Below are 12170 nucleotides of genomic sequence, written 5' to 3'. Positions count from 1 at the left end.
GACTGCCAGTGAGGCGCCTTGGATGCTAGACAGCGCTAAGAATGACCCTCTAAACTATGAACATATCGAACAATATGTCTTGTAGCTTTTATGAGAAATTGGATTTTCGAGATAAACCAAATTCATCTCATGGGCGTTGCACATGTGCCTAGAGAGTAATCGCGCATCGATCATGCAAACAATACTCGTTATGTCTTCAATTTTAATCATCTTAATGAAGACAGCATGAACTAGAACAGAAGTGGTTCCAAGTACCGGTTTTATATTCTCTTTAGGATTGTTAAATAGGATTGTTTGAGCGAATGCCATCCACAAGTTGTCCAGCGACGTCACCAATCGACTTCCGCTAGACTGCCAGGTAATCATTTCTGAAAACTTTGTCGTAGTAGCTGACTTTGCTGGACAGTAAATAAAGTGCAGTAGGCTTTAAAAGCCTGCTTTACTATACGAAACTGTTTACTGCATAAATCTTACCCTAATTCATTTCTAACTATCAGAAGCGTAACAAGCATGTTTGATCTGGGTAATCGTAAGAATGATGACTCTCCTAGTGACATAAACTTTATTCTAAATGAAATTTTCATTTCTGACCGTAAAAAATTAATGGCGATAATTAATAATAAATCCTTCAATTTGGATAGTAAAGACAACACTATCTCCTTAACAAAAAGTTACAGTTTAAAAAGTTAAGTATAAGGGTTGATTAAACGACAAAAGATAAACAAATCAGCAAGTACCATCAATGATTCTGTTTAAAGTGTAAATACAAATAATGAGATCTAACAAAAATATACAGGATTGTAGAGCTAATACTACAATATCATTGGTGGGCCTGAAATCCTTTCCACTTTTCTGTTAAACCACTTTCGCAACAATATTGATAACAGCTGGTTATGAAACAACAATAGGTAATTAATGAACAATATTCATAACTAATCAAGGGAAGGATAACATTGAAAACAATGAGTTTCCGAGAGTTACGTAACAAAGTAGAAATGCGACCGTTATGAAACCGCCGAGGTCGGAATACCACAGATCTCCCCGCATGTCCATTCAACTGTAAGTTTTTTTCCAGTCTAAAATATAGAAAGCTCGACGGAAGTCAGAGTGCAAATAAATTTAGCAAATGTGATTCCGATCAGGCACAAAACTTTCTGATCTGATTTTATCGATCGTAGCACCCAAGTTTTTTAAATTCCTGACCGGTTTCGGATTTTCATTAATTTTCAGGAATTGATTTATCAGTTTGGCGTTGAAATTTGACGTCATCTAGTCAGCGGATGTAGAGTGAGACAGAAACTTATTCATAGCGGAATTCTCAAGCCTTGCGTTGAACGATTTAAGTATAATTTGGCGCCCAAGTTGCTGAAGCAGCGATGTTCTTAACCTACCCCAGATCTGGCGGAACTTCCCCAGCAATACCTCACGGTGTTACAAGTATCCCGTATCCCTCAGATTGCTGAGAGACTGCAAGGCAGTATATATTGATTCCAACAGTTAATAAATCTTTAATAGAAGCTGCACTGCCTATGTTATTAAGAACGGAGAACAAAGAACGGCCAATAACCATCCTACAGCCGAGGGACTTGCCAGTAAATTTAATTTCCGCAAGTCACATCTCCGAGAGCCTCCACTCATTTCCCTGGTCTGGTCTCTCTGCTGCACGCCCGAACTTCTACTTTACTAACTTCCTCGCAATATATCTCATCTTCAGAGATCGCTACTGATGAATTAATCAACTATTTAATACAGATTTAATTATGTTAATTAAATCATTATTGTTTATATTGAGCCCAGCTGGCTCTTTTCATTGAGTATTTTTATAAAGTATTGAATGATTATTTTGGAGTAATTATGGTATTTTAGGAACTCGAGCAGAGTGGGATTTAGGTTGTATGTGTTGTATAGCATTATTAGGGGAAAAAAGGAACGAAATTTTGTATGTGCAATCAAATATAATAAATTGATTTTGGCCAGTTGTATGAAAGGCAAGCAAGTAGGATCCAACTGTAGGTCCCGATTGAGGAAGAGCCTGCAGAAGATAAAGTTAATAACAAAAGGAGATGTTAACAGTTCTGTCTTCCCAGTAGTAAAGGGGTTAAGTCGAATTTTGGCCTAAATTAACGTGGGATGTGTACGCTAAGAGAATTTGAAAGGTATTTTCTCTTTGTTCTGGCCAGGTAGTTACTTAAACCAAGCAACCGCTATTTTTAATTTTGTACTCGTAGAGAATTAAGAATCTTAAATACTTTTGAGACTAATTACTAGAAGCTGAACGAGTATTATAATCAAATGAAACAATGTTGATTAACCAATTACTCGCGATTTCTTAGTAAACTGTCCATTCCATAACAGTTTACTAAATTATGTCTGCACAGATAAAAATGGAGACGTTTAGTAACTAATTATGTTCCTTAAAAATGTGGTGTTCCGAATTGTTTGAAAGGTAAGCTCTTGAAAGTTTCTTGGGCTAGCCCATAAAGGATCTTGATTGCAGATTTCTAAAAACCCTAAAAGATATCACTAAACGCGCTGGTAGGGTGATACTTGCAGTTGTGACACTAAAATAAAACTAGCATTTCAAACTGACGTTCTGGAGAATTTCCTGTTTCTAAACAATAACCATAAAAAGAGCAACTTCCTGAAATGGATTGATATTAGAAATGGATGGATGATTTACTTTTTTGACATTTTCCAGAAAATAGCGCCAATTATTTTTTCAACTTTGCCACAACTGGCTAAATTCTTTAAATTGAATCATTTTTAATTAAACAGGAAAAGATTTAATTTGTTTGGAAAAAGTTCATACGTGATTACAAAATTCGATGTGTAAGACAAGCGACCAACAACCTTACGATTTAGTTCAGAAATAATGGATGTTCAACTTTTAGTTCAGATTCCTCCCCCACCAACTCTCTTTCTCTAACTGTAAGTCACAATATCGTGTCAAGATCCACATAAAGATTTTGCTCATAACAGCCTACTCGTGTTCTAATCTCCTTAACAAAACTTACAGTTTAAAAAGTTGACTATAAGGGTTGATTTAACGCCAAAAGAGTTGCTTACATTCACTAAGTAAGTACCAATCATTTCATTAATACTTCGTTGATATCATTTGAGTAATTTTGCTGTATCAACTTTTCATTAATATTTTTTATAATTTATTAGATGTTCACGTACCATTATGCTGGCCATATTCATCACCAAAATATTGGTTCAAGTAGCACCCATTTAATTTACATTGATTGTAATATCTATTAATCTATAATAAACAAACTATTAATGTGGAAGTAAGGTGGAAGAGCAGACTCTTTAATGTTACTTAGAAGAGCTCTATCTCTTTCATCCTGCCTAATTTCATCAAAATCGGGCTAGGATTTACAGAATTATTAGTAATAATAATTTTGGTGGGGGCCTCACAGACATGGGGCTAACTCCTCTACCATTCGATGTACAGCGTCGAGACACCCAAAAGGCACATCTACATAAAATTCCGAATCGAATGACGCCTCATTCATGAAAATTTGATCTTTTATAGTAAAAAAGGAAAAAATTGTCAAAGCTGAGTGTATTTGAACGTTACGCTTTTTCGTACAGTTTTGACGATCAACCCTCATACAACTGTCCTACCGGACTGTTTTAATAATACAAATATCAGGCTTAATATCTTACGAAGGAGGAACGTAGTTAAGACTATTTCTATCTTTCTATATATTTGGCATTTGTCTGACTGGGATATATCACTAAGCTGGGTATGTATGGACGAACTTGAAATGTTTGAGTTCACCCACAAGATATTTGTTAAAGACAAAACTAAGTTCTGTGACTGGATGGAGTGCCCAAAATCAAAGGGCAGATATATTTCAAAACTTGCACATTCTTTGCAAGATGGCGGAGGATTGCCAACCGACCAGAAGCAATCGTAATGGAGCAGCGATGTCCTTGTTAGGCGATGTTCTTGATAACGTGCAGACTGGGCAAGTAGCGGGGCAGCCAGCTCTAAGAAGTTAGAGAAGAGTGTGACGTCATTGCCGGTGGTGAGTATGGAGGTGGTGACGACATTGCTAGACGCACAGGTGGTGTCGCGTGTGGGTGAGTGACGTTGCCGCATTAGAGACAATATTGCCACTTCTCCTCACAAGTCAGCAGCTCCTGATCTTAACTAAGTCCAAGACATGGTCCACGTTTTCTCCAATTTCTGCTATTTGTCAGTCGGCGACAACAATCTATTGACATATCGTAGCAACCTCCACTGATTTTCAGGAAACATTCCTTAAATTAAAGATCTTTTTGTATTGTCTATAATGGTGCATATAATCTTAATGTATTTTCCTTGATCCTTCCTGTTCTAATTAAAAACAATTTGAGCGAGAGGGTGCTAAACTGCTATTTCCTAGTAAGGTAAACACTTACCTATTATTATATTGATATGTATTAAATAAGTAACCTAAATTTAAGATATGAAGAAAATCGGCAAAGTAAGCTCCAACAACACAGACTAAGTTGTAAACTCCTCTACACCGATATATCGCGAGAAATCAGAAATTCTGAAATCTGCATGGATGATACAATTTCTCTTAATGAGAAAGTAGAGGAAGAACTTCCTCGGCGCCGTGAATAGCTAGAAGTCGCATTTAGACACAGTTCTAAAATCGTGCTTTGCAAAGCTACTCTTCTCGTGTCAGGTTCTGCTTTTAATTCTGTTAAATAAAACTCAACAAAAGTTAATATTAAAAATTAAACTAAAGGTGAATACAATTTTAAACAGCTAAAGTCCACCATTAACTAATTAAACTGCATCTGGTTTTAGTTCGAATGTTGACACTGTAAGTTATTTAATTCTGCTTTGCTCCCTGATAATTAAGGAAGTTGCGCTACTACTTACAATCATAACTAACAAGTTGAAAAAGACCGAGTGATATCCAAACCGGATATTTCTACCAATTAACGACTGAAAGTGAACTACCATATCTACCACCACAAAATTATCTGCCACATTATTAGCGTACTTTAATAACACGTTTTAGTTAAATAAAAATAGTCAATTAAGAGCCGAGCTTGCTCGTGGCTAGCATGAACTATTTCTCATAATAAGTTAACACTGGATTTCCAAGAGGGGACTTTAAATACTAATCCAGCTGCCGGCCCTTAAATCTTCTCCTAGGAGCTTCTTATAGCCAGCCACCGGGTGATGGACAGTGTTATCTGTAAAGCGAGTGCAATGTCCGGAGTCTGGCAGTGCAATGAGAAGGCTCCGGGTAACAATGACCTCAGACGGGTCTTAAATTAAAGAAAAATAATATTTATTGACCAGGGAATAAATTCTCATCCCCCTTGCGGGCTCAATTATTGCTAATTTTCCAACTTGATTCCACCAAGAATATAAAGAAATTGTTTTTTGCTCCTGTTTGTGAGTAAAGAGAATATTGCAGGAAGTTGCGACTCGATATTTAGCATCACGGAAGTGTTCCTATGCTCTTCTTACAGCATTACAAGAAGTCTGCGATCGAGTCAACTTTGTGATATTGAGTTCCATCTCGTAATATTCGTTTTGAGGTTCTTTGAGTCGAAAAAAGTTTCCAGAAAATGGTCTCAGTGGGTGAGCGAGAGAGAACACTCTAACTCAGAAGCCAAAGATCACAGGAAGCTCCAACTGTTTATAGATTTGGTAACAATTAATAAATTAAAACAAAAGAAGGAAATAAAAGCGCGATTTTCCGTAAAAGGAGAATATTGATTGCAAACTGTATCCATGACTTTTATTAAAACCTTTTCCCGGAAAATAATCTTTGAGAGAGGGGTTCCAAAGCGCCGCTGGAGAGATGAATAACCCTTTCCCTTGGACAAATTATTGAGAACTATTGTGAGTTGCTACAACCGAGTTTGAAGGAAATATCGTAACCGCAATTTAGGATTTCCCAAATAGATCTTTCTTTTCTCTTACTTTTTCCGAAAACCTGTGCAATGATTTATTTAAACTGTATACGCTAACTACTCAAAAGTCTTGTAATTTTGGGGGGGGGATTATTTTGAGAAGCGTTCGGAGTGTGGGCCATTCAGAAAATTCACATGTTTTTATCCGCTGTTTATTATTTGTCAACTGCACTTCAAAATTGTAGGAAAGTTATGTTAAATTGCTGAAAAAAAGTCATAGTAGTGTTCACAGTATTCTTCTAATTTTTGTAGCACCGAATGAGACTGAACCTGTGTTGATAAGATAATGGTACTTGTCCCACTAAAATACATAAAAATTATTTACTGCCAGTTACGTAATAACAAAACGAGGTTGTCTGAGTACAGCTGTTGGCCATCATGTTTAGTGCACCTATTGGCCGCGAGGAGCGCAAATGCAGGCCGTGTTTTGGCATTAACAGGAACAAATACCGCCTGTGAACGGACCAACAAAGCAATAGGATCCTGGTAAATCACTTTCTGCAGCCACTTAAGGAATGATCTAAAATTGGATTTAATTTGGCAAGTTCCGACAATCTGACTCCATCATCCAAACCCAACATTGTTAATCACATCACTCCAACTAGACTCATCAAAATCAACATTTCACTTAGCAAAGCGCATTTAAAGGCAAGTACAGCAGTCCCCATAAACTCTTTATAAATCTGATTTCCTGGAACGGTTCTTCATACTAAACCTTTAACCAACAAAAAAACCCGATAAGACACTACTTTCTCGCACTACCTCAAGCGATGTATTCGTGATTAAAATACAAACCGTCAAAGAAAGTCAGGATCTTTTCGAATGCGATTTTGATGATTTTTTGCTTTAATTTCGAAACTTTCTCCCAATGATTTTGCTCCATAGCGATTTCATCATTAGTTCATATGTAGTAGACCCACTACACTTATTTGAGACTTTTACCAAAAAATGTAACCTTTTCCAAACAAAACCTTTCCTTGTAATGATTCCGAACTTAAGCTTGTTTATGATGTGACTCTTCTGAACTGATCTAGTCCTACTAAATACATAGCTACGGACCTTAAAGGAAATGCTAGAATTTCTAGCTAGTAGAAAATCGTTTTAAGATTTACATGCTTTTCGAAAGTGGCTGGTTCTCGGTTAAAAATGTTGTTCATTGTATTTTATGCACAACTGTAGTAATTATAAAGCTACAAATTTTGAATTTGCAGAAATTATTCTTAGTAAGTGCTGATATCTGAATTTCGGATTTAATAAGGAAGCTGAGTTCGGAAAGGGATAAAGCCTGAAGGTACTTGACACATCCATTCATGAACAAGGCCAGGAACGGCTCCCTCCTAACTAGATTTCAGAGGAATACTATTTCAATTTTAAAGAAATTCCTAAATTGTAAGAATAACAGTAAGAGAAAGCCCCAATATTGAGTGTTTTCCGCCAGATTTACAACTTGGAGTTTTTATTCCAGCTTTTTTTTTTGCGCTTCGACTGTTTGGGGCCATTAGCGCCCAATATTCCAGCTATTACGAAATAACCGACATCAGCCATTAATTGGTAAATTATTTTGTCATCAATAAATTGATTGCAGCTATGATCTTGAGAGAAACAGCCATAAAGAGAACTTAGGTGAAAGGGGTCGTGCGGCCCTTCAGCTACACTTGTGAACAAGTTTAGGCCCTCAGACATAAAGCTGGGCATTTTAAAGTATCACTTCGGAGCAGTAAACGGTTCTCAGAGACCTGCTCTAAAGAGGTTCAGTTTCGTAACAACGTCATGTCATCAACGCTTCATCGGGATTGGTATGCTCCACTAAATTCTTGGTTAAACTGCACTATTCTGGATTAATTTTTTTTGCTTTTCTGGGAAAACTGGACGACAGTCGAGTTTAATTGATTTTGTGAAGGGCAGCTACCATAATATTGAAAACTACTCTTCGCAAACTTCAAAGAAGAAGAAAACGAAAAGACAAAGTATTGTAATGAGAGTGACGTGTGATGTCCCATTCCAAATTATTTACTCGGTGATTTGAGAAATTTTTTGCACTCGAATTCAGTTTAATGACCAAATTCTGGGGGTGAGAAGCGCAATCTTGGCCGGAACTTGCCGCGCACTGGGAGTGGGAAGCCATCTCATGTAGCTAAATTGGATTGTAAACTAGCAAGGTTTCGTTTCACTGCGCTTTCTCTAAACATTCTGGGTACAACAACTGAATTCAGTTTGTTTATTTTTATAAATTAGGTGAAATTATTTCTAGCAAAGCTTCACTCTTCGGCGCCAGCTACACTTCTTGATCGAGCTGGCGGTTACAATTTAGCTTACTTGAATAGAAAATCTGGAGAATGTGAAATAGAAAGAAGTGAGGGCAAAATAAAGGATGTGATGCCAATACCGCGGAATGAAGTTCATTAGGGGAAAACAAAATATTGAAAGAAATGTTTCGGATGCGATTTTTTATTTTTAGCATTTAAATGCCACCTGAAGGAGAAAAGGCGCGCGCTATCTGACCCCCAGATCCAATCGTAAGCCTCAGCCAAAACTGTAACTACAACTCCCACTATTTTTTTCGAGTCAGTTTAATCTCTTTGTAATTTAAAAGAGGTCTTGCAGTGCATCTGTTTATCACAATATGATGGGATTTTTAACAACCCACAACTCCAGATATGACTTAAATGCTTGAATAAAACGTTCCATTGCACAAGCACTGTTATCGCTGGTATCAACGGAGAGATGTCAGAACGCTTGCCCGTTCATTTAGCTTTGCATGGCTACTCTATTAGACTAACGCCAAGACTGATATGAGGCTTCATATGATCTTTCAATGACTTTCCTCTTCACGGCGTGATTGAAACTCGATTTCAAAATGTCTAGAAATTTGTCAGCCTCGTTCACCGTACCTAACACATATTACAATATCAATCAGACTGACATTCAGCCTAACTGGCCGTGTAAAGTGCTTTTTACATTATTCTAAGATTCCAGAGCGACATGTGATTTATATGATGAGACCGGATGTTTCTGAGAATAACTTAAGAACAGGTTATAAATAAGAAGGTGTCATCTAACAATAGCTCCTTGCCGCACAGACAGTCTGAGTGATACATAGTGCGTCTCCAATCAAGGAAACGATCGTGCTCTTACAGACAACTCCTCCCTGAATCTTCTAAACACCACCCCAGTCAACAAGTGTGGCGTATGACAGAAACACTGGAAGTAGAATTATCAACCTAAACTAATCAATCTAATGAAACTAATGATGGATGTAAATGCGAAACTGGATAGTATAGACACAAAATTACTTATTTTTTCCCCTCGCATGCTTCGAAAACCTAAAGTTTGGAAATTTATTAATTTATCGTTGAAGTCGGGAATTATTGATAAATGTAGGTTCCTGAGATATTTGTAAAAATCAATCACTTCTTCTCATCCTGTTATTATTAATAACATCCGGAAACTATTCATAATACCGACTTAATCACTTACATAGTAATGATACATTACATTTATGTAAATACTAATTATTCCATAACAAACGTATAGTATATACAGTCGTACCCAATGAATTCTTAGATGTTGATAATCTTCCTCCTTAAAAATATATGCATATTCTTTCTAGTATGCATAAAAATATATATAGCTATTACTTAAACTACAGTTCATTTAGAATGTTCCTGCTTTTAGCTTAACAACCTTTATCTCTGTAGTAACATGCACATCATCTGGTGCCTGCATTCTTCTAATCATATTAAATATAACAATCGGACGTGTGTAAGTTTAAATTAGGTTGGCCGTAGCCTATCACCTCTAGTGCAATCTGGTTGCAATTTTCGAAACTGAGAATTTAAAGTTTTGAAACAGCTACTAGAGTAGTTAAGAGTGTCTCACTCTTATCAATTATAGAAACTTGAACGACATTAAATATCTGTCAAAAAGCCTTCGCGGATTTTCATAAAAGCGAAAGGTACAAAGAGCGTAAAAGTGGGTTTGTCGTTATTGGCTGAGGCCTAAAGTTGAGGAGTTGAATCACTCTGACCGCTCCAATTGGAGCTGATTTCTCTTTCTCTCTCTAGGAAATGCTCGCAATCAAATTTCCTTTTCAAAAATGGTTTAGATCTACAGGTGTGATTACGAATGCAGAACTAAAGAACTTTAATGTAGAAGCCATTTTTGCAAAATTTTAAAAAATTAAAGTAAAAAGTTTTGTAAAGTGGAATTTATTTCGTTCAGTTACAATTAAGTCCAAATGGGGCACACAAAAGTTTACCTTTAAATTTGAACAGGGCTTAATTAATTTCACCCCACTTACATGAAGTTTCCTAGGAAAAAGGTTCCAAAGAATAAGAATAGATGTTAAATGCACGCAATAGAGCTGCATTAATCTAGAACTACCGAGTTTAGAGAAAATTCCTCCAGAATAAGTTTTACGTCACTTAATGCATTTCCCATTTTTATTTAGAACAACTTTAATTTTAAAGCAAAATGTTGTTTACAGCAGTTATGAGGGGGGTCGCTTTCCTATAGTTTATCGTTGTACTGAAATGTCCGGTTTTAGGAACTATTGTGATAGTTCTATGACAGACTTTCAAACTTTTTTAACTAATTCGAAGTTAGAAGAAAATGCATTATTTAAAGTCGCAAGAATTCTGGTGAAAGCATTTCGTGTGAGTGTTTATAACTGATTTTATTGAAATGAAATGAAATCTGATTAGACTTTCAGTCTAAATAAGGCCAAACAGTTCACTTGAGAGACATATCTGGAACTGCCTGCAGTGGGGATACTTCGCACTTGTGATTAATTCTTTTTTGTCAATGTTTCCTTTGTTACACAGGAAACTTTGGGATGGGCTCTTATCTTAATTTGCCGTGCAGATAAATATGAGTATTAAAATATGACATTAGCAATATTACTAACACTTGTTCTAAAATCAGGGAGCACACTATTTGATGGAATGCGTGATGTAATATCGGTGAGCTCGCATCATGGCCAACAACTCTTTTACAAAACTCAAACGAATATTTGCTTTATAAAAGTGTTCAAGGCTAATACAACTGTGTCACCACTTAAAATAACCAATTCTTTTAAATTAACCAAAAATCGAAATATTTTTTGGAAAATTTTCAGTCAACAAATCTTGCAATGTCCACCATATTATTGAAAGTAGTGGGAATATTATTTCATCCTGCCTTGCTAAATATGGCGGGCATAATATATTCCATTTCAGACATATTTAATCAAGAGTGAAATTAGATGAGCTTCGCTTCCGGCCATGGTTTCTGCTGTTCTCAGTCGGCACCAGTAACAAAGTGAACATTGCAGCTAATGTCAGGCCACGAGATCACTGGGAAAACATGAATTTTATATTTATCGCTTTTCCCTGCACATTTTCAATTACCTCATCGTTCATAAAAATTGCACACCTCAGTGTTCTTCCCATCATTCTTGACGATATTCTGCGGAAAGTACGTCAGGGAGATGTCGTCATGGTTACCTACGGGCTCAAGAAATCATGGAAAAATGTAGGAGCTGGGGAATGCCGGTCTCCATAGTAACGACCGGGTCACTTGATACGTCTACCACATCAGATTTTACTCAATTTGACATTCATTGGTTCGCGATTTTCTCTTTACACTATTCTTCTTTAAACTGATTTTTATTTTTAACCTGCCATTTCAAGTAATGCCAAGAGAGGGGAGATTTGTTGAGAAGAGAAAGTGCATAAAAATTTGCAACTTATTCGGGGAGATTTACCTGGTAATTATGGAGATGTCGTTCTGTTTGAAGCGGGTGGTGATATTTAGTCGAACGAAACTTATTTCTTGCTTGAACAGCGCAGGCAGGCACATAACAAAGACACTTTTGACGACTAGACAGACGGTCGACCGCAGAAAGACTGCCCTAGCACTGTAATCAGGACATTCTCTGTGGTAGCGCGCTAGTTAGGCGAATCACCGCCAGAATGAGCTAGACTCCAATCAACAAGGATATATCAGGTTGAGCTATTAGTGTTTAGTTTACACTATACACAAGTAAACTAAAAAATTATTTACTTTTAATTGTTTCATGGAGAGAGTTGAAACATGAGTCGATTAGACTGCATCTGTATTTAGAGTAATATGTTTTCCCCTCCTTTCAATATTGTTTGTTTAATTAAAACATTAAACAATAACGATAATAAAAGTACGAAAAATACTTATATATTGATTGAAACTTTGTTTACTTTTATAGTTTTATCAGAGTTGTA

The 12170-nt window shown here is 36.5% G+C and overlaps 1 protein-coding gene across 4 annotated transcripts in view; it reads right to left on the bottom strand.

Moving 5' to 3' along the window:
• LOC141453639 (forkhead box protein J1-B-like) overlaps positions 1 to 11834 on the bottom strand; it is a 55677-nt gene extending 43843 nt beyond the window's left edge. For 3 of the 4 annotated variants that reach the window (XM_074127095.1, XM_074127094.1, XM_074127098.1), the window contains exon 1: positions 11678 to 11831. The gene's annotated coding sequence lies outside the window, so the exon portion shown is untranslated. Of the gene's footprint in view, positions 1 to 11677 lie in introns of all 4 variants that reach the window. The other variant, XM_074127096.1, reaches the window with a different exon arrangement.
• Positions 11835 to 12170: the final 336 nt, after the last annotated feature.

The sequence above is a fragment of the Rhodnius prolixus genome, unplaced genomic scaffold (genome assembly GCF_049639745.1).
Source record: "Rhodnius prolixus isolate KJV_2025 unplaced genomic scaffold, Rpr scaffold_3, whole genome shotgun sequence".
NCBI classification, from domain to species: domain Eukaryota; kingdom Metazoa; phylum Arthropoda; class Insecta; order Hemiptera; family Reduviidae; genus Rhodnius; species Rhodnius prolixus.
Note: the sequence above shows the minus strand (reverse complement) of the source record. Positions and strands in the feature narration are given on the sequence as shown.